Below are 22178 nucleotides of genomic sequence, written 5' to 3'. Positions count from 1 at the left end.
GTACGTCCCTCTACTTTCTAGCTGCCGGTGATGCCATGAACTCTGTCTTCTGATTCCTTCAATTTCTGGCCTCACAGGGCACGGACAGGGGCTTGTGGGGAAGGAGCTTCCTTTAGGTAAAAGCCATAAAAACAGGGAATGACTTTCACTCTTCCACGTATCAACTCCCCTTCACTTTCTTCCTGTGTGTGGTCACTCTCAGTGTCTTTTGAACATTGCCTTTTAGTTATTGCCCAGAATTTATGATTGTTATTGGTAGGGAGTTCGTTTTACATGAGCTACTCTGCAATTATTATCAGTAGAACTCCCATATTGAGCAAGTAAATAGCTAGCTAGCCAGCCACTAGATAAGATCACTTCAGATAGTGATAAACGCTCTGATGGAAAAAACAGGACAGAGAGTGTCTGGAGTGTGTACGTGCAGGGGTCGCTTCACCTGACTGCTGGGAAGAGCTGCTTTTAGGAGGTGATGTTGAGCTGAGACCTGACTGATGAAGAGAAGCCGGATGGTCACGGGTCTGGGCAGGAGCCCTCCAGGGGTTGCATTAGGTATAGAAATGCCGAGGCAAGAATGAACTGGGTGTGTAGAGTGGGTGGTCAGAGGCCGGACCACACGGGGCCTCATAGCCACGGAGGGCACTGGCCTTTTAATTTACATAGAATTGGAAATCAAGGAGGATTTTCAACAGGACCCGATGCAATCTATTTCATGCTTTCCGGAGATCTCTCTGGGTCTTTGGAGAACAGGCAGGAGTGGAAGCAGGCTGCTGTGGTCTTCTCAATGGGGAGGATGGAGGCCGGGGCAAGAGTGGTAACCAGGGGTGATGGGCCCCAGCAGTGGGGAGTCTGGATGAGCAGCAGACACCAGCGGTCTGTGCTGACTGTAGTTGGTCACCATCCACAGAACCAAGACTTAGGGGAGGTTGACAGAAGTGGTTCCCAAGAGAGTGCCCCTAGGGGGATCCTTTCAGCCCCGTGGTCACAGCAGAAGAGCCCTGCCTGGGCCCATCTGCCTCTCTGGGAAGTTTGGGCTCATGGTTTTTCAAGTAGAGAACCAGCCGTCTCTAGATAAGCCAACAGCCTCATAAGACTGGGCTGGACCAGGCCCGCAGCCCTTTCTGGTCCCTCTGCCGGATGAGCCTCTTCCATTCGGTTCGAGGGTAAGTGGACTCAAGTCTGGACCTCACATCCTGCCGTATATCCTTTTCCTGGAAGTCAGTGGCAGAAGAGCCCTCCTGGCCTCCCAGCCTGAGCAGGGAGCCAGCAGCCCAGCAGAGAAGCCTGCCGGGGGCAGCAGGGAGCCTTTAGTCTGAGGCATTGCTCCCTCTCAGCTGGGCTTCTTGATGTCTTTGGCTCCCTTCAAGGGCACCCTGGAAAGAGGAAGGCGATTAGTTTTTATTATTGGAACCTCTTTACTAAGCCCAACAGATAGCATCTCTCTAGGCTCTTAGGGACCGTGGGCAGCCCAGGCTTTGGGCTCTGTGCAGGCGGGCCTGGATTCCAATCTGGGTGTCCATCATCAGCCACATTCTGTGACCTCTCTCATCCTGGTTTCTTCATCCATCAGCAGAAATAGGAACACCCCCTGCTTCACGGGTTGGCCACGGGGATTAGAGGAAAGACTGATTGAGATGATGGTCTGCAAAGTGTGCTACAGGGCGTGGTGGTAGGAAGCGCTCAGTCAGTGTTAGCAGCATTAGTAATGATGCTACATATTAATGTTCCTAATTGAGGATGGCCAGCCCACTCGACCAGGAGTGTATTCACAGTGTCACGCAGCCCAGAGGGGCCTGGAGTTGTGCTGGAACTCGTGACCCATGAGGAACGCCATCACGGGCACCTGCAGCTCCAGGGACACAGTCCCTGGTGGAAACGGGACAGGAGGAGCCCTCGGTGAGGCTGTGCGGGGGGGGGGGGGATGGATAGCATAGCCAGCTCCCTCTTTCTGAGGTCCTGCAGCAACGCAAAGGGGGATCATGCCAGTGAAGCCAGGAGCCCCCGGGTTGATTAAGTCACCCTGCACCCGCCTCATCCCTGGAAGAGAATCCTCAGAGACGGGCCCAGCCTCAGACCCGCCTGAACCCTGAGAACCTGGCGGTTCATCTAGGACCGGCCTCAGGTGATAAAGGTAGAAAAGAAGGAGGATGGGTGAAAACAACCCTGCCTTCCATTCCTATTTTTTGTGAGGCCCATGGTTTGAAGATGAGATGGTTCAGAAATGCTAGGGCAGGGGTTTAGCCGGTCCAGAATTCATCATCACACTTTACAAGTGCCACCAGGTTGGGGCACTAAAAGTGTTAGCTCTCTGTTCTAAAAACTTAGACTTTAAGGTACTTGAAAAATGTGAACGCCCCAGATGTTGCTGCTGCATTGCAGCCGGGCCGGCGTTTTGGGAGCCCACTTAGACACTTGCATGCGGTGGAGGAAAGGAAATCTGGAGGGGCTGCCCAGCGGAAGTGTCTTCTTGAAGTCCCACAAAACACAGGGCATCAGTCTGGAATTCGACCGGTGACGGAGTCGAGTCCCTGGCGGTGAGGGGTCTCCTGCTCAGGGCTGGGAAGCTGGGCCCCTCCCTCTGGCTGCCTGGAGGGCCTGAATTTAAATGCCGGTAGTTTGCAGAGAAGCTGGATTCCAAGATGGGAGGCCTCGTCCTAGGTCCCCTAGGCTGTGCGCTGTGCGGGGCACGAGGATGCAAGGCCCTCTGGGCGGAGCAAGTGTCCCCTGCTGCCTTCTGGGGGGCGAGGTTATCTGGAGAGCCAGCCCTCACTGGAGAGAAGGAAGGACGCCTCCTCCCTCTCCTGCGTGCAGCCTCGCACTCCCTGCCCTGGGGCTGGGCTTTCTGTGGGCTCCTCAGTGAAACAAAAGAGGAAAGAGTGATGAAAAAAAAAATAAAGGAAGCATCCGTGTGCAATGACGTAGGAATGGTAGGACGCAGGAAAACTGAAACTTGAGATTGAAAGAAAAATAAGGGGAAATAAAAAGAAGAGCAAATTCTGAACACCTGAACTCACAGTTAAAGATTCAGTGATACCTACAAGATGAAATCGGTGAGATGAGTGTCAGAGATAAAGCCAGCAAGGTAAGAAGTTAACGGGAAGGTTAAAAAAGAGAAGCAGGATGAAAAGGTAGAAGCTGATGTGAAGGATCAAGAAGAATTAAAAATGTAAGTGATAAATGTGTGTTAAAATCCGATCTCCCTGGAAGGGAGTGTTTTAAGAAGAACATGGTGCCGGGGTGCTTGGCGCCACAGGCAGAGCCCATTACAGCTGCCCGTCCCCTGAAGAGAGAGAGCCTGTTAGGGGCAGAGGAGGCAGGACGTGGGTTTGTAACTGGTTGGTTCTCCGAGCAGGGGGTGATCCTCAGGGGAGGAACCCAAAGCGGCCTGGGCCCCTGCAGCTTCTCAGCCTCCTGTGAGGGCGGGGCTCCTTGTACAAATAGACAGCCAGGCGGGGTGGTCGCTCACAAGGCGGGGCTGGGCTCAGGACGGCTCCCAGAGGCACTGGGCAGAGAGGAAAGTATGGAATCCTGCCTGGATTTCCATGCCCAGCGATCCCCCAAAATAAATCAGCCCCAGCAGGCCTTCTGCTGAAGCAGTGAGTCCCTTATCCTGGGACCAGGTGCTCAGATGAGCCCAGCCTGTCTCCCCCTCTGCGTCTCTGCTCCCCCGCTGCAGGGCAGGGGCCCTGGAACCCACGTCTCCATCTGCAGTGAATGAGGCCTCAGGCAGCATCTACCTGGTGCAAAGCAAAAAGCAAGTCTGTTTGGGGCTGTAGGAGGCGGTGTTGCCTGCAGGGCGTGGGGTGAGATTGGGTAGTTATTTCTTCTTGGCCTGGAGCACGGCCAGGTGGAGTGTTAGGTCTTGTCTGAAACCTTTGTGCCTGGCTACATGCTGCCTTCTTTTCCCAATCTGCCTGCTGCTTATGTCTTCATATAGCCTGGAGGTTAGGTGTAAGGTCGGGGTCAGGGTTAGGATGATGGTGAGCACCTGATATCCATATCCACCCTGGGAGTGCTCGGAAAATAGGACAGACCCCTAGGATGACTCTGGGGAAAGAGTGGCGTCCGGAGCATCAGTATCCCTGCAGTCTGGACTGAGAGAAGCAGCCAGCACTGCCCAAACCCAGCTCTGAGGACTACCCAAGACGGCCCAGATATCAGCCCTGAGTCAAAGATGACCAATAGATGCCCTGCCCGGCACCGGTGAGGAGACCAAGTGTTCCTGGGGTCTTCTTCCTTCCAGCCTCCTCTGTGGGTCGGGGTCTGCCCCGAAGTGAAGTTACCATTTGGGGATGGAAAGGGCTTGAACCACTGGGGCTCATCCAGAGAGGGTTGGCCAAAAGAGTAGTCATTGCCGCTGCAGGCTCTCTCAAGCTGGAGGAGTCCACATGCGCAGAGACAGAGGGACGGGGGCTGCGGAGGCCGGTCGACCACAAGTGCCAGGTGTGGTGAAGATACAGCTACTGTGCTGGGTGCCAGGGACACCATGCGAATGTGGGGACTGCCATCCTCCAGCGTCCTGGGGTGGGGGTCAGGGCGGGAGAGCCCTGCCAAAGGCGAGGAATGGGGAAGAGAAGGCAGGCAGAGGGGGCTCCGGGACTTGGAGACCTAGCGATCCCAGTGATGGAGTCTGAGGTCCCTGCGTCCCAGGGCAGCCAGGGAGAGCCCAGACCCACAGATGACCCTCCCACAGCCATGACTAATGGACATGAGCTAATGGACTCCTGTCCATTCTCAGACCTCTGCCAACACTGCCACCAAGAATAACAAGCATTTAGAAGCTAATTATACATCTGGACAAATCTGTTTCAGTCTACTGGATTGAACATAATCATATTAAAATATAATGAATACATTCAAACACACAGGGCCTGACGGAAAAGTCACTTAGGAACCAGCACTGGCAGGGGAGGCTCGTGGCTGACAGAGCAGGGCTGGGGGGCCCGGAGCTGCAGCCGGTGCCAGCCGAGCCCCCGCGGGCCTGAAACTGGGTTCCTTGTCACTTTCAGTTTAGGTCCTCATCTGCTTGTCCACGCAGACTCGTGGTGCTTCTGACCCTGATTTTGTTGTCTGGTGTTTAATCTTTGTCTCGTTTGGGTTGGAGAGGCGGAGTAGGGGTTGCAGGATGTGGTTGGTGTGCCGGGGACCCCAGCCCTCAACCCTCAGAGTCCACTGAGCTGGGGACCTTGCTGACCCCAGTGAGTGGGCAGCCTTGCCCAGACCCTCCCTGGGAATGGGGGGTGAGGGCAGCAACCAGCACTGGTGCTTCCCAGGTTCCAGCCCGGGCCGCCTCAGCTGTTCTTGTGGAGCGTGTCTCCTGGTCTCCAGCTTGAACCAGGACTCGGGCCTCTGTGGGAGCCCCCTCTGGCAGCTGACCTGGCACCTGAAACATGTTTTGGCCACGGGCACCCTGGACCAGGGCCTTGGCCTGAGCTCCCTGTGGCTTCTTGCTGCTGCCCTGCCCTCCTCTGCCTCCTGTACCAGCCCTGTGCCGTCCTCAGCTGGGTGTGATGTTCCTGGTGGGGACTGGAAAGTGTCAAGGGTGGGGAAGGGGCCCACATAGGCACTGATGGTCAGCTTCCAGAAGAGCAGCCCTGTGCTGTGGAAGCAAATTGGGTGTCGGGTCAAGGCTGTCAGTCAGTTTTTGTGCTGCCTCTAGATGGAGGGTCCTGGACCCCAGGGAATACATCAGAGACAGCCATCTGGGTGACCACTAGTGGGGTAAGCCACTACTGGGAGCCTGATTGCACTTCCCATGGTGAGACCAATGGCCAGTCCGTGCCCCAAGCTCTCGTAGGCCTCTTCCCGCTGCCCGGGCTCCCACCATCTGAGCCACTGCTCTGGCTTCCAGAATTGTCCCAGGAGGTTCTTGCAAAATGAGATTGTGACCTGGTGGCTCCCAGGCCAGAGCCAGCCCACAAAGAGGTTTACCATTGGTGTTTGGTCTTGTGTCGTTGTGTTTTTTAATGTCGTGGTTGTTTTCTCACGAAGTGTTTTAAAACTCTGAAGTAGTTGCCAGCACTTAAATATCAGTTGGTTTATTATTTTAACCACCTGGATTTCCAGCTTCTCTTTAAACATTACATCTGGCCGTGCTGGGTCAGAGTCCCTCACAGCAGCAGCCAGTCGGTGATGAGCTGTGGCTACACCTTTGGACAAGGTGGACCACTTCACCACGGTCACCCCCTTGCTTGTCTCTTGGCTGCTTTGCCTCTTTACATTACCCCCAGCCCCTTGGGCGTTGGAGTCACCATCCCCTGTTTTATAATAAGAAAGAAGTAATGCTGATGTACCAGCAGTGGGTCACACACTAGTATGAATTAGACTCTAGTGCCCTGGCAGAGAGAAGGATGCTAACCTTGTGTTAGTCAGCTTGGGCTGCATAACAAAGTGCCATTCACTGGGAGGCTTAAACAGACATTTAGTTTCTTATAGCTCTGGAGGCTGGAAGTCTGAGATCAGGGTGTCAGTGTGGTCAGGTTCTGGTGAGGGCTCTCTTCCTGACTTGGAGATGTCCACCTTCTCACTTTGTCCTCACGTGGCGGAAAAAGAGAGACAGAGGGAGAGAAAGCGAGAGGGGCAGAGAGAGGGAGAGATCCCTTCCTCTTCTTATAAAGCCACAGTCCTATTGGATCAAGGCCTTACTCGTATGACCTCATTTAACCTTGATGACTTCTTTAAAGGGCTTGTCTCATACATGGTCATGTGGGAGTTTGGGTTGCAGTGTATAAATTTGCAGGGGTGGGGAACAATTCAGTCTATAGCATAGCTGGAATTCAGGATATACATTTGGAGGCAAGAGGACAGCCATGGGGAAAGGAAATTAAATGACTGTGGGGTTTCAGGCCACCCAGACATGTCACAAAAACGGAAGGAGATGGTGGTGAAAGATACAGATCCAGTAACGAGGAAGGCTGAGGGCACAGAGAACGTGTGGTCTGGTCCACGTGTTGGCGGTTTACATTGAGCGTTTCCAAACTTCACTCTTCTGTCATATCTCTGGAAAGTTCTGTGCTCCCCTGCTGTGGTGGGGGTGATAGCGGTGGGAGGTTCTGGGCCGGTGGTGTGAGCATCCTTCCACCACCCATCACAGGAGCCCCTGTCTTGCATCAGGAAGACCTCTGGCCTGTGAGAGAAGCTGTGTGACCCTTAGAAGTGGACTGACCTCTGAGTTTCAGTCTCCCCAGGTGTGAACTGGGGAGTGACTGGGTTGATCTCGTTCCATGGTTGCGTGTTTGATTTGAGCACATAATTTTAAGGCCTGGTTAAGGACCCAGCCCTGGGTAGACACACAGAATGAATGATCCAGTCTCAGTCCCACCATGGGCTGTTCTGGGCCTCTTGCTAAACTCCCTGGTCTCAGATCCTTCCACCGTCTGACACCAGCCTGTGAATCATCTTCCTGCACCGCCGCTCCCCACCTGGCGAGGGCGATGAGAAGATACGGTATTACCTGATAATTAAGTTAATAGCTGCCAAAGCTTAATTGCTCTCAGGAGTATTTTAATTTTAGCAGGGGACTCTTAAAAACAGAAAGCCTTAGAGACAGCAGAGACATTCTGGAAGCAGAAGAATGGATGTGTGTGTGTGTTTGTGTGTGTGTGTGTGTGTGTGTGTGTGTAGCAGAATCTGCCTCTGCCCCCTCTGCCAGGATGCCCAGATACTAACATCCGTTGGTGCGGGAGGCAGCCCCGGGTCTGAAGGTGGGACTGACCTGCCCTGGGTGTGTTCTGCGTGCCAGCCTGCATGACCTTCAGGGATCATTCTCAGGAAGCTGGCGGCAGCAGGGCCAGCTCTGGCCAGGAGGTGGGTGAATGAATATGGTCCTACAGGGAAAGCCAGGCCTGGGCTGTAGCCGTCATGGTCTGAAAGCTCCTTTTGTTGGGGTGGGGAGAGGGATCCTCCAGGGAGAGCTGGGGGCGCTGCTGTTTCCTCTGTCCTGTAGTCGATTGGTTCTGGAAACTTTTCTTGGGGCTGGAAACAAAAGGCTTTGACCAAGGCCTGGGGTTGGATCTGGGATATTTTTTGATGTTCCAGTTTTTTTCCAAAGCAGCTTCAGTGGGACAAGATCGAGGGACAGGGGCTGGAATCAACTCATCCAGTGGCTGGCCCTGGGGGCAGGGCACAGAAACCAAAGGGCTCAGCTGTGCTGCGGATGACAGTGGGACCTAGCCAGACCAGGGTAGGGTCCAGGTGACAGTCAGCATTCTGAGTCCATATTTGGGACTCATCTTAGTAACCTTTCAATGTCCCCAGACAATGAAGCTCCAGTGTGGCCTGATGCCAGCCAGGAGCCTGGGTACCCTGGGGGAGCAGTGCCTCACCCTGGTTAGGGGAACAGGATGGAGGAGGCAGGGGACCAGGGCCCACACTAGGGTTCATGACAGAATGCTGAGCATCAGAAAGCAAAGATAGCACCCCTGGCCCCTGGAATCCTTGGCATGCTCGAGAGGTGATGAGGGCTGTGCCACAGCCCGTGTGGGAAGTGACATTTGTACAGAACACCAGGTAAAGAGGGAGGCTGCTGGTGGCCAGAGGGACTCTGCCAGCATGCTCTGGTGGCCCCCTGAGGCTTGGAGGAGGGGGCACTGGTGGGGGGAGGGGCACTAGCAGGGAGCTCAGGGGGAGGAGCCATGTTTGGGAGCACAGCTGGCAGTTCTGCCCCTCACCAGCTCTGTGCCTCAGTTTCTTCATCTCTAAAATGGGAACAGTATTAATGTTAGCGCCTGCCTCATTGCATTATTATTATGAGGATGATGAAATGAGTAAATTCATGTAAAGCACCTAGAAGTATGCCTGGCATGGAGCAAGTGCACAATTTGTGTCAACTGTTCCCAGACGTTTTGTCCAGTTGAAGATGCCAATGATTGTAAAAGGCGCCTTGATTTCAGAGCTGTCAAAACATGGAATAATTAGTCTTGGAAGCGATGAAATACAGTTTTATTTGGTGTTGGTGAGGAGAGGATCAGGCAAAGGGGGCTTGTCTGGAGGCAGACCAGAGCCTGTGACTGCGCCAACACAGAGAGCAGGACACCACCTGACTCTGAGGCCCCTCAGGTCCTGTGTCCTTGGGTCAGAGGATGGACGTGGGGTCAAGACAGCAGGGATGGGTGAGGTTAAGGTGGTAGGGGACACTTGGGATCCGGGAGGCTGGGGCTGGTAGAATCACTGAACATCAAGTCCTGCTGGGCCTGCAGGCCTGTGAGGATGAGAAGCCCTGCCCCTTGCACTTGGCCCTTGAGCAGGACTGAGCCTCCCAGGGCCTTTGAAGACTGAGGCAAGGCGCCAGATGTCCCCTCCTTCCTTGCCATTCCGTGCCAGACTCTGGCAATGTTAATATCCTTATACCATGAAGTCTCCATTTTTTTTTTTTACTGTTATTAGTAACAGCTTACTTGCCACTTACCTTAAAACCAGTTATGCCATGTCACTGCATAGAGACCCCACCTTTGAGGACAATTGCTGTAACAAAGCCGTGGACTGAAGGAGCGTTTATGATTGTGGGAATTATAGCCATTGTCATAGGCTTGTGTGAGACGGGTAATTGTGAGTAGGGGTGGATCGTTTGGAATGCATCACAGCACATCCTATAGGTAGCTGACTTGATAACATCTGACAGTCATTCAACAAACACTTACTAGGTGTCTACAGATGCCGAACCCTGAGCCTACTTGGAAGGACAGGCCTAGCAATGATCATAGCAAGGGTAGCAGAAACCCTCTTATGCCATCTTACTCAGCCCAGGAAAGCTAAGAAAAGACTGCTGTCTTGTGCCCTGGTTTCTAACTTGGCTTCCCCATCTGCATTGCAGCTCATCTTAGCATATGCTATGTGTCAGTCAGCCCCACTTGAATGCAAAGCTGACCTTATGTGTCCAGAGCATGTTTCTTTTCCCTTCATACACACAAGATCCCATGCCAAGATCCAGTTCATGAAGCCCTGTTTCCAACCATTTAAAATGCTTATTACAGTGGAAATTTTCAAATATACACAAAACTAAGAGACACTAGTATAATGAAACGTGTATCTAAACACAGACTTCAGTAATTACTGATGTTCTTTCAATCTTGCTTTGTTGTTCTTCTTATAACATGTGATTTCACATGTAAATACTTCATTAAGTATCTCTAACAAAGGTAAAGATGCTTTTTCTTTAACACAACTAAAATACAATTGTTACCCTCAACAGAATTAACAATAATTCTTCAATATCATCTCCATGTTCTGTTTTCCCAGTTGCCTCAGTTATGTAGTGTATTCAAATCATTCAAATAAGGTCCACATATCATAATTGGTTGTTAGTTTTCTTAAGTGTCTTTTAATCCATAATGATTGCCTTCCTTTTCTTCCCATGCTATTGATTTTTTACAGAAATGGTATAATTTTCCTGTAAACTTCCCACATTCTGGTTTTGGCTTCCTCCGTTCTCACGTGTTGTTTAACAGATTTCTCTATGCTCTTGTGAGCTTCTGTTTACATCTGAGGACTTGATTAGATTCATATTCTATTCTTCATCGAAAGAACACTTTCAGATCATGCCGTGTGCTTTCTGTTGCCTCTCATCAGAAGGCAGTTAATAGCTGGCTGTCCCACTTTATTGATGCTAATTAAGGTTGAGGTTCCATCAGCCTGATACATCCAGGGTCAAGTCCTCCATCAATCTTACACCTAATGATTTTAGGAGCCATTTATGGTCACTCCTGAGACTTACTATTTCATTAGAGGTGGCAAAACTCTATGTTCTAATTCTATCTTTTCTCCTTAATTTATTAGTTGTGATTCCTCTCTAAAGAAGAGCTTTGTGTCATCAAATGTTTGGTTACCTTATAATACAGTCACTGTAGAAAAGGCAGAGTAATTGCTTTGATTCTTTTGTTTATCATTTTTTAAAATAGTAATTAGCTGGTACCTTAGCAGTTACATCCAAATCAATTTTTAGAATAATGGATTGCCCCATATCTGGCCATTGGGCATTTCTTCAGATTTGTTTGTCTGTTACTTGACATCATTGGGAGCTTACCTGCATTCAGGCCTGACAAGGACTCCCAGGCTGACTTTTATATTTCCTCCCCTGGATCTGATTACTTAGAGCCAGAAATGGTATTTAGAGACCACAGTTTGAGTACTCATGGTGCTTATTGCTACTGAGTTTTAATTACTTCGAAGCCTTTTCAGAGACTGAAATAGGACACATATATTCCTTGAAAGAGAAAAATAATTCCTGAATTCATACTAATATTCTTATTCAAATTAGATTTCAGCATTTTTGTTTCACCTTAAAATTTTATATTTATGTCTCTTCTCTAATACAGAAAATCTTGATTCCTAATGACATTAACTTATTTATGCTTTCTCCATGGGTTCTTTTTTTTTTTTTTTTTTTTTGTCCTTAAGATCTGTCTCACTTGGAATTTACAGTCAAAATATTATGTTTTAAAGGAAAAAATTCTTCTCTTTATAGTTAAGTCATCAACTTGAAATACAGTTGTGTTTGCATGTTTTAGTTTATTTTTTGTTTTTAGGAATTGCTTTAGTTTTCTTTTTGATATAATTTAAAAATATGTAAAAATTCTAATTTATTTAATTATTTTTGCCATTGTAAATAGGTTCTGCTCATATACTGTTTCTTCTAACTCAGTATTGTTTCTATATATGAAGTCTAATAAGTTCTCTATGTTAATTTTATTCCCCACAAGTTTACTAAATTCTCTTATTTCTAACAGATTTTTTCTTTTTCTTAAAAAATTGTTTTTCTTCCAGTTTTATTGAGTTATAATTGACATACAGCCCTGTATAAGTATAAGCTGTACAGCATAATGATGTCACCTCCATTTATCGTGAAGTGATTATCACAAGATGTTTAGTGAACATCCATCATCTCATATAGATATGAAATTTAAGAAACAGAAAAACTCTTTTCCCTGTGATGATAACTCTTAGGATTTACTCTCTTAACAGCTTTCATACATAACATACAGCAGTGTTAATTATATTTATCATTACATTACATTCCTAGTATTTATTTATCTTATGGTTAGAAGTTTGTACCTTTTGACTGTTTCCATCTAATTCCCACTCCCTCCAACCCCTGCCTCTGGTAACCAAAGATCTGATCTCTTTTTCTATGAGTTTGTTTGTTTTTGAAGTATAATTAATCTACAACAGTGTGTTAGTTCCTGTTATACCAGATAGTGGTTTGATATTTCTGTACATTTCAAAATGGTCACCATCATAACTCTAGGTGTCATCCATCATCATGCAAAGATACTACATAGTTATTGACTATATTCCCCACAGTGTACATTGCATACCCATGATTCATTTATTTTGCAACTAGAAGTTCATGCCTCTTAATCTCTCTCACCTATTTCTTTCCTTCCCTTACCCCTCTCCCCTCTGGCAAGGACCTGTTTGTTCTCTGTATCTGTAACTCTGTTTCTGTTTTATTATGTTTGTTCATTTGCTTTGTTTTTTAGATTTATGTTTAAGTGAAGCAATACAGTATTTATCTTTGTCTGACTTTTTTCGCTTAGCATCATACCCTCTAGGTCCATCTACGTTGCCACAAATGGCAAGATTTCATTCTTTTTTATGGCCGAGTCTCCATTGTATGCATATACCACATCTTCATAATCCGTTCATCTTTTGATGGGCATTTTGGTTGCTTCCATATCTTGGCTATTGTAAATAATGCTGCAGTGAACATAGAGGTGCATACATCTTTTCAAATTAGTGTTTTGTTTTCTTTGATAAATACCCAGGAGTGGAATTACTGGATCATATGGTAGTTCTATTTTTCTTTCTTTGAGGACTCTCCATACTGTTTTCCATAGTGCTGCACCAATTTACATTTCTCTGCATTCTCTATATCCTCGCCAGCAATTGTTATTTGTTGTTTTTTTGGTGATAGCCATTCTGACAAGTGTGAGGTGATACCTCATTTCAGTTTTGATTTGCATTTCCCTGATGATCAGTGATGTTGGGCATCTTTTCATGTGTCTGTTGGCCATCTGTATGTCTTCTTTGGAAAAACGTCATTCAGATATTTTGCCCATTTTTTAATTGGGTTGTTTGTTTTTTTTTTAACGTTGAGTTGTATGAGTTCTTTGTGTATTTTGGATATTAATCCCTTATCAAATATATCACTTGCAAATATCTTCTCCAGTTTGGTAGGTAGCCTTTCATTTTGTTGATGGTTTCCTTCATTGGGCAAAAGCTTTTTAGTTTGATATAGTCCATTTGTTTATTTTTGCTTTTGTTTCTCTTGCCTGAAAAGATATATCCAAAAAAATATTAGTAAGATCGATGTCAAAGGGCTTACTGCCTAGGTTTTCTTTTAGAAATTTTATGGTTTCAGGTCTTATATTTAAGTCTTTCATCCAGTTTGAATTTATTTTTGTGCATGGTGTGAAAGAATAGTCCAACTTGATTCTTTTGCATGTAGCTGTCCAGTTTCCCCAGTGCCATTTATTGAGGAGGCTGTCTTTTCCCCTGTTGTATATTCTTGCCTCCTTTTTGTAGAGTAATTGTCCATATAAATGTGGGTTTATTTCTGGGCTTTCTCTTCTGTTCCATTGATCTATGTGTCTATTTTGATGCCAGTAAATTCTTTGTAGTAGGTTTTTCATGAATTCTTTTGGGTTTTCCAGATATATAATCATATCATCTTCAAGGAGAGATTATTTTGTTTATTTTTGTCTCTCCCTTTCCAGTCTTATGCCTCTAATTGTCTGTCTCCTGCTGGTTAATGCCTACAACACGGTGTTTACAGTAAAGGAGACAGAGAGCAACACAGTGAACAGGAGTGGTGACAGTGACTTCTTCCTGCTTTTAGCAACAGAGTCGCTGGTGTTTCTTGCTCAGTAAGAGCCTGGATGCTGGCTTTTGAACTGATGTGAATATGTGTGTATTTATGTTACGGAAATATTCATTGTTTCCTCCTTTATTGTGGTTTTCAACTTTAATTGCTCTGATCTATTTACAGTTCCTGGTTTTCATTTTGAGAAACGAGGGTGTGGGATGTTTTGCGTATGTGAGTCTGAAGCAGCTCTCACAGGGACACTAGGGCTCCTGAGATGGAGCACTCGCAGAAGCATTGTGTTGAGGTGCTTTTGAGGAATTAGTTCTAGTTTTTAGACTTGGGCTTAGAATCTTGGTTTTCCCTGGGTATACATTTTCTCCCCATGACATTAAGTTCGTTTTGGACAAAACAGAGAAAATGTAACGTTCATTTTTATGTCACATTTAAGGGAACAGTTAGCATGTGCTTTTGCATTTTTCAGGAACTCTATGGACATTTCCTGTGTACTAGACAAACAGGTTGTTTTTTATCTTTTATTTGTGCTTTTGAGTACTCTTTCGTATTAACATACTTAAGAGGATGGTAAATAGTTAGCTCCCAGGATGACAGGGTCTCAGAGTCAGTAAACACCAGCACAGTGGTCAGACTATTTTGCTCATCAGCACTTTGATCAGAGCTTTTCCGCTTTAACCACCTCTCCTCCAAGGAAGGAGCTCCAGTGCTCGCCTGTTCCCGTGGATGCAGGACCCCGCTTGGGAGCTGGCTGGGCGTCACACATGCCTCTGGCTCCTTGCTCTCAGCGACTTGTTCCTCACCAAATACCACGTGGTGTGATCCACTCCCCTCAACACTTTGTCCAGAAGGTACCTGCAAAACAGAATTATATTAACGGAAACGCTCGAGCACTGTCGGTGAGAGTGTAAATTGTACAACCACTGTGGAAAACATTATGGAGGTATCTCGAAAAATTAAAATAGAACTACAAGACCCAGCAATCTCACTTCTGGGTATATATCCAAAGGAAAGAAAATCACTCTCTTGAAGAGATATGTGCACTGTCATGTTCACTACAGCATTATACACAGAAACCAAGATATGGAAACAGCCTAAGTGTCCATCAACAGGTGAATAGATAAAGAAATACAATGGAATATTAATCGGCCACAGAAAAAGAAGGAAATCCTGTCATTTGCAACAACATGGATGAACCTGGAAGACACTACGCTAAGTGAAATAAGACAGGTCCAGAATAACAGATACTGCATGATCTCATTTATATGTGGAATCTAAAAAAAAAAAAAATTGAACTCATGATAACAGAGTAGAATGGTAGTTACCAGGGGCTGAGGGGTGGGGGCAAAGAGGAGATGTTGGCCAGAGGATATAAACTTTCAGTTATAAGATGAGTAAGTTCTAGAGACCTAATGTACAGCATAAGGACTAGGGTTAATAATAATGTATTGTATACTGGAAATAGGCTTTTAAAAACCCCAATAACAAGGTTTTTAAATGTGATGAACAAAAAAAGCCCAGAAAACAGAATTATATTCAGCTGTAACAGAAATAAATTTTACTTGTGGATAAAATCTGATGACACATGTGTGGAAGGTTTTGAGAGAAAAGACCCACGTGCAAAACCCTTGTCAAGCATTACAGGGGATACAATTATGATTGTAACGTGACCATCAACAGCCCTAAACTGTAGCAGGGGACACAAGACACAAAAGACTCTAACCCGAAGCCCAATGTGATCAGAATGGAGGGGATGTTTCTTGGTGAACGTTTGAACTAGGTCTTGGAGTATCAGTCTGGGAAGCAGTGTTTCTTGGGTTTCCCAGAAACAAAATAGAATCATCTACCCCATATTTATGAATTATTCATGCCAATAAACAATGCAGGCTCATACGCTCTGTTCATAAACATTAGATTTTCATCCATCTCCTGCTCCCACAGTGATTGTAATTTTAGACACTCCAAAAAGGGCCAAAAGCTGTGAAGGACTGAGTTTGCCTGTGACCTGTGCACCCAACTAGATGTTCAGAGCTGCAGATGCTGGAACAATGAGGTTGACCAGGTCGCCCAGACTGTATCCATATGTCCCCCTCTCTCAGAGGCAGGCATGGGAATCCATTTGAGAACATACTTGGTGGCACTGAAGAGGACAGTCAAAACCTCCCCTCTCAAATACCCTCAGGGACAAACTGACTCTTCAAACTGAAGGAGCAGCAGCAGCCTCCTTCTCTGGTTTGCGTGTTTGTGTCTGTGTCCCCAGCTTGGTTCTGAGCTCTGTGGGGCTGTATGTGCGGTGGGTTTACTTCTGCCAAACACTTTACACTGGCCCTCCAAAGCACGTGCTATTATTGTCAAGCCCATTTTGCAGGTGAGGGAACTGAAGAACAGAGAGGTTAAGTAACTTACCTAAGACCACACAGCTTTTAAGGAGAACCAGGATTTGAATGGCACAGTCTAATTCAGTTAGCCATGTTCTTAGGCACATCACTACCCCAATCTCTGCATATTATGGGATGGTAAAAGTGATGGGGTCAGTGGAGTACTTGAGGGCAGAACCAAGGTAGCATCACATTTTGGGTAGCCCCGAGTGCCTCACAGTGGCGACCAGTGCTTCAGAGAACATTTTAGGTGCTGAAGGAAGTGGGTGGGTCATTTGCTGAAGTGAAAAGCTGAAGAGGACCTTCATGTGGGTCCAGGAATTAGCCCAAAGCTCTAACTTCAAGACTTGGGCTCAAAAACCAGCTCCTGGCCCATCTTTCAGATGATGACAATGAAGACAAACTGGCAGATGGACTCGGAGGCGAAATCCTGGAAATTCATTGCCCTTAGGCATCTCATTGGAAAATGAGATACCAGCTAATTTGGGGTCAAAGAGTAATTTCTGTAGGCATTTACTGGGTCCCAAGGTGTATAAGGCCACTGGAGACTTGGAAGGTGCACATACCATGGCTCCGCCTTTGAGAAGCTCCTAGTGAAAGGGGGAGAGGTCCATCTCCTATCCAGATGCCAACGCTGGGTGGTCATTAGTTGGCCACAGGCGGTCAGCCCCAGCTTGTGGTGGGCAGCTTGGCCTCCCCCGGTGTGTGTCAGGCCAGCCGTGACCTGGAGAGAGCATTCTGGTGAGATGGCTTCTGGCTGGAGAAGCCAACTCCTGTTTTGGCTGAGGGCCAGCCCCCCGGCTTTGTGTCTTTCCGGCCCGTCCTGAGTGCCGCAGTGAACAGCAGGAGCAGTTGTTCCTCGTGGGGAGCCGCCACCTCCAGTGCCATGCTCCCGCTCAGCTGTGAGCACGTGCCAAGGAATTAAGTGGATTGGGTTCTAAAGCCACTGTGACCGTCAGCTTGGACATCCTTGCTGAGCGCTCCTGGCCAGTCCCATCACCTGCCGTCTTGGCAGCCAGACTAGCACTGGGGGGGGCTGCCCCTGCCCTGGGATCCACTCTGCCTGGAGGGCCTGACAAGGAGGGCACTGAACAGAGTCAGAAGTTCTTGTATACGGGGAGCTAAGCTAAATCTGCATTTGCCACCGATCATGGCTTCCGTGGTGCCGGGACTGTCATGGCAACTAAAAGCCTATCTGAAAATAAAATGTCACTTTTCTTTTGCATTTCTACTGTAAAGACACAGGAAGCGCGCTTTTCCTTTTTAACCTAACACGATAACTAGAGACTAAAAGAGGATGGGTGTGCGTGCCGCACGTGTGGGTAAGCGGGTGCGGCAGTGTGTGTGAACATGTGAGGGGGGTGTGTGTGGGGGTGGGTGTGTGGGGATGCGCACGTGGATGGGGATGGTGTGTGCAGCTGTGTGGCTGTGGAGTGAGTCCTTTCGTGTGTATGTCCGAGGTTAGGGGTTGAATTTTGGGTTGAGATCACACGTAGGCTGTGAGTGTTTGAAGACGTGTGTGTGTGTGTGTGTGTGTGTGTGTGTGTGTGTGTGTGTGTGTGCATGCACCTGAAGACATGGTGTTGGGGGACGTGTGTCTGCAGACGAGTGCTATTGCATGGATATGATGGGCTCTTGTTTGGTGAGACAAGGCTTCTGGCTTTGGGAGGCTGTCTCTCTATGCAGAGTGTCCCTCTGGTCCCAACCTTTGGGAAGTTCCAGCCCCATCACAGGAGACAGAGCTTCTCTTTGCAGAGAGGGCCCAACCCATGCCAAAGACCTCAGAGAGCCAGAAATCCTAGAGATCAGGGACACCCAGACACTGTCTGGCCCAGCCCTGACCTAGACGATAGGGGTTTCTGTTCAAGGTGGACGTTACAAAGCACACAGAATCTGTGTGTCTGTCATTCATTCACTGCACTAACTGACATGCTTTAGGCATGGGGCTGAGCCTGTCCCACGTGACCTGGGGTGGAGCTGACATTCAGTGCCTGCCACGTGTGTGGATTTACCACCATAATTTACCACCATGATCACGTTTGTACACACTGCTCCAAGGCTTTCTGCTTCCTGAAAACATTTTCTGAGCCTCGTCTCTTAATGGGCTGGCTTCTCCAGGAGGACGTGTCCCAGGCATGGAAGTGCCCTTCCGGTCAGAACCAAGAGGCTGGAAGTAGATTCGGGAGCCTTTTCCCTGGATGTGACGTGCAGGGGCTGAGCTGTGAGGGGTGGAGGCCCCTCTGCCTGTCTCGGGGAGAGGCCGGTGCCCGCTGCCATGCGCACACTTCCCCACGGGCCAGCTTTCTCAGGCGAGGGCTCCATCCGCAGTGGCCAGGGCTTGTTCATTTCATTACGGCTCTTCCAGTTAACCTCTCTGGATTTCGCATCTCTTGAGATTCTTTGTTTTATTACTATTTTTTAAATTTCAGTATGGAACCACCGAGAACCAAAATTGATTAAATGTTAGTTCAGTAAGTGTTTATTAGAGGCGAGGGTCTAGCTCAGGGGTAGAGTGCATGCCTAGCATGCATGAGGTCCTGGGTTCTATCTCTGGTACCTCCATTAAATCCCCCCCCCCCGAATAATAACAACCGCAAAAAAGTGTTCATTGAGCACCATTTATTTTCAGGTTATCCCTGCCGGGGCCCCGATGACTCAATAGGCGTCTGAATTATTCCCTGCCTGCAGCTCTTCTCAATGCAGTGTTGGGAGAAGAGAAGGACAGAGACCATGGACCACAACAGATGTAGGTACACGTGAGGGATGCCTTAACCCAGCCAGGTGCCTTACCCTGAGCAGAGTCATGAAGGACAAGGAGGGGTTAACCAGATGTCTGGGGAGGGGGAGGAGAGAGATAGAGAGCGTGTGTGAGCGTGAGCATGTGAGAGAGGGAGGGAGAGAGGGAGAGAGGAAGTCACCACTGGGTTGGTGACGTCAAGCCAACCCAGAGACTCCACACACACAGAAAGCAAGTCTGGACCAGAGCTGGTACGGGACACTCAGTCTGGGATGCTCTTTGCTTTGTGTCAGGAGGTTAGGATGATGTTGCCCCGGGATGGTGAGCAGCGCTGCAAGCTTAAGAGCTTTGGCAGGAGTCTCTCCGTTAGACGGCTGTGTCTAACTCTGCCCACCCCGCCGACCCCCCTTTGTTTCTGTGGCTCTGTTGATGTCAACAGCAAGGAAACAAATTATGCTGGCAAGGTCCCGGGCTTTCTTGCAAGTTGCAATCACATTGGCTGCCGGAGCTCCCTCCACATCACTTACCCCACAGCAAAGCCCACAGGAGCGTGAGTGGAAAAGTACCTGTAAACATTAAGGTCGGTTCCAAAGGCACATTATTGGGTGGTTGTGTAATACCCTCTGGTGACATGGAGGCCTTATTAATAACTAAACATCTGTCACAACTGTAATTATATTTCTTGTGCCAGGATTGTGTTTCTGCCACTGTCCTGTTTAGACACGGAAGGGAGGGTGTGAATTATTTAGGCAACTGACTTTGAGTAAATAATCAACCCGCACTGTGCAGGCAGTAAGTTTCTGTCAACTCCTTGCAGAGTCTCAGCGTCCCCGCTGACGTTCCCTTGATGTGCTCACAAATCTCCCTGAGAACCTCGCCCTGGACCCCCGATGCGGCTGCCCGAGCAACCCAGAGAGGGGAAGCCTGAGAATGAGGAGGAGGGGGGCAGAGGAGCCCCCGGAGGGGGAGAGGAACCGCCGAGGAGGAGCCGGGCCCCCGACTTCCCCACTTGGCAAGTCTTCTCCCCCAACCCCCCCCCCGCCCCCCGCAGAAACGAGCTTTCTCGAATATTTGCTCAGGACTTGATTGGTTTCAGCCCGCAGGTAGGGGGTGGTGTGGGGGCTGGGAGCCTTTGTGCTGAGTGTCGGGGGAGGGGGGAGAGGAGAGGAGACCCACTGGACAGCACACCAGTGAGGGGTCCCGGGAGGATGCGCGTCCCAGCGGGGACAGATTTGACTATCTGTCTTGAGCCTTGACAGCTTTCCATTGATTGTATCTGAGATGTGTGGACGGGTGTGGGGATGGTTTTGAAAGCTGACTCTGTCAGGGACTGATTAGGTTGGAGGGGGTGCTCGCCTAGTGCACATGATGTGGCAGCGTGGAGGCAGGAGCTCGCATAGATGATTTCAGTGAGTCCCCACGATAACCCCGTATGGGTGTCATTAACTCCCTCTTTACAGGAGAAAAGTAAGACAACCATTAAGTGATGTCACATAGGCCAGATCACACGGGCAGAGGTAACCCCAGGGTTCCCACCCACATCTCTTGAGTCCAGACCTTGTTCCTAACCACTAGACTCCCCTGCCTCTCCCCTGCTTGTGGGTGAGGAGGTCAGTTCAGAGGGAGTGGTTGGATGTGTTCTGAGCCACAGGCTTCCCTGGGTCAGATCCTGTTCTCTTTCTTTTCCTTGGAGACATTCATGGCTGTAAAAACTCAAGAGGAATTTCAACTCCGGATGGTTTTGTAGAGAAGGAATTTTGATCTATGTGATGCTGGCGTCCAGGAGTTGGTCTGTGGCAAGTCCTTTAAATGGGTATGTTCTATGGTGGTCTCCCCAGCGTCGTCGGAATGGGACCTCCAGCCAACTCTGTCTCCAGCTCCTAGTCGGGGCCACAAGTGTTCATGGTGGGGCTGTAAGTTTAGGGTTAGGCTTATGGGGGAATAACGGAAGTGGACGTATTTCTGATGACTAGAGCTCCTGGTTTTCAGCAGTTTCTCTCAGGAGCCGGGGCCCAGCACAGGGTGCTCTGAGACTCTATCCAGAACCTTCTCCAACACAACTCCTTGTGTGGGAAATCCAAGATGGGAGCTGATGAGACCCCTGGCCAAGGGCATGCTGACCTGCAGTGCAAGCTCTTCTCACTGACCCCGAGGAAAGGTCTAGAAGAGGGCAAGGTGCAGCTGAAATGACATATGCTGAAGGCAGGCTCAGAGTGAGGTTCAGCTCAGGAAAGCTGGTCAGGGGTCAGAGGACGACCTGGCCTGGGCCTCCCCATCCCAGGAGAGGAGCCCCAGCAGGAGGCATGGTCCAGTCCAAGGAGGAAATTCCTGGTTCTTTTTTCTCAGGCTGGGGTAAGTGATAGGATACTGGGCACTTGCCCTGGGAAACGGGGAAGGGGTGGTCGAGGGAAGGAGGTAAGGACTGGGGCAGAGAAGTGGTTCTGCACGTCCTAAGCAAGCTGTGGCAAATGACAAATGTGGCTGATTATACAGAGGAAAAGGGCAGTTGCCCACCTCAGTGAACGTGAAGATTATCATGCAGCAAACAGACGAAGAAGTCAGATGGAGTCAGAAACCCTTTACGCTCAACATACTTGCACAGTAAAAAATATTTCCCCCTTTGTTCCTGTGACTTTGGGGTTTAGAATTTTGAGGCCAAACCTGTGATGGGCATGAATTAGACAGTTGAGTTCTCCCTGCCTCTAGGCGTAGCAGTAGCCCAAGAAGAATGAATCCGCTGCTCCCAAGCCGTCAGCTTCTCCTCGGGGGAAGGGCACGAACTCTTCCTGGACCACCGGCTGAGGGCCTCTAGGGTTCCTGGCTTCTTCTCATCACACATACACACCCACACCCCAACACTCATAACATTTCTGCTTACTCCTTCCTTGGGGGCATACACACACATTTCTCAAAGATTTCTTTGTGTAGTGGGCAGAGAGACAGCAAAAAGGAAGACGGATGAGATGGGGCCAAGGAATGGAGTTCTGTGGTCTCGGTCTCGGCACCAGGAGTTGGATGCAGAGGGGAAAGGGGACACAGCCCACCTGGAACATGTTTTTGTATGAAGTTCCAGTGGTGAGGTCTCTCAGAGTACACTTCCCCCCTGTCGTCCAGTTCCTCGGCTGGGGGCCTCCTTCAGATAGCCTACAGAGCATCAGGGCCTCAGACCTGAACCAGCCTGGGCCCCGGCGGTTGTGCCTCGTGTGGGCAGGGTAGGCAAAATTATAAAGTCAGGAGGAGCCTTCTCCCTGCA

The 22178-nt window shown here is 48.8% G+C and overlaps 1 protein-coding gene across 3 annotated transcripts in view; it reads left to right on the top strand.

Annotated features, from left to right (window-relative positions):
* Positions 1-22178, top strand: part of CALN1 (calneuron 1) — a 367399-nt gene that overhangs the window by 21527 nt on the left and 323694 nt on the right. For 2 of the 3 annotated variants that reach the window (XM_032460337.1, XM_032460334.1), the window contains exon 1: positions 7500-7803. The exons of the other annotated variant lie outside the window; for it this stretch is intronic. The gene's annotated coding sequence lies outside the window, so the exon portion shown is untranslated. Of the gene's footprint in view, positions 1-7499; positions 7804-22178 lie in introns of those variants that run through there. 3 annotated transcript variants of the gene reach the window in all.

Source organism: Camelus ferus, chromosome 18 (assembly GCF_009834535.1).
Source record: "Camelus ferus isolate YT-003-E chromosome 18, BCGSAC_Cfer_1.0, whole genome shotgun sequence".
Lineage (NCBI taxonomy): Eukaryota > Metazoa > Chordata > Mammalia > Artiodactyla > Camelidae > Camelus > Camelus ferus.
Note: the sequence above shows the minus strand (reverse complement) of the source record. Positions and strands in the feature narration are given on the sequence as shown.